Here is a 1,014-nt window from a genome sequence, read left to right on the forward strand (position 1 = left end):
TCAGTATCTCTACTTTACAGATGAAGAACCTCAGTCTCAGAGACGTTGACTGACTTGCCCAAGGTCACATAGCTAGTTAAATTAGTGGCAGGGCCTCAATTTGAATAAAAGTCTGGCTCCTGTCTAAACACCATGTAAGCTCTAAGATAAAACTTTCTTGATTTGATTTGGTAGCTATTTTTAATCACATACTTAAGCCACTATTTAAAAGAAGATACATCTGGAATATGAGGTTGACCTAGGCACACATCCTCTGACCCTACTTTGCATCTTGCAGCAATACATCGAAGAGAACCTCAGGGAGAACATGCCAGCAATTCCGGGACATTGGGTCTGAGACTATGCATTCCCCATATCTCCAGGGACCAAGAAGGTTCACTTCATTTTCTGTGGCTACCAAAAAAACCAAACCAAACCGATTGCCAACTCATAGTGACCACGTAGGACAGAGTAGAACTGCCCCATAGGTTCCCAAGAAGCAGCTGGTCGATTTGAATCACCGACGTTTTGGTTAGCAGCTGAGCTCTTAACCAAGTGTGCTAAAGGATCAACCTTTGCTTGAAGCCCGAGTCAGAGACTATGGCTGCTATGGCAGGAGACACTAATGGGTCCCCCTGGATAAGCACATCTGCTCCCTAATGGCTCAATGTTATTAATAACAAACATACTTCAAACAAAGTGACAAAGAAAGAGTAAAAAGAAGTGATTATTAAATATGTACCAGGAAAATGAACATAAAAAGAAAACATAGCAGCAATATTAATATTAGACTAGACAGAATTTGAGGCCAAAAGCTTTAAATTGGAGAAAGAGGGACTGAATGTGACCCTTATCAAGATATGCGTAAGTCCTAACCCCTTGTACCCGTGAATGTGACCTTGTTTAGAAATAGGATCTTTGAAGATGTTATCAGTAAAATTAACGTGTGATCATTCCAAAGCAGAGTGAGTTCTAATCTCATCTGAGTGCTGTCCTTATAAGGAGAAGGGGCTCAGAGAGACACAAAGGGGAAGA

This window comes from Trichechus manatus, unplaced genomic scaffold (assembly GCF_000243295.1).
Source record: "Trichechus manatus latirostris isolate Lorelei unplaced genomic scaffold, TriManLat1.0 scaffold00003, whole genome shotgun sequence".
Taxonomy (NCBI): domain Eukaryota; kingdom Metazoa; phylum Chordata; class Mammalia; order Sirenia; family Trichechidae; genus Trichechus; species Trichechus manatus.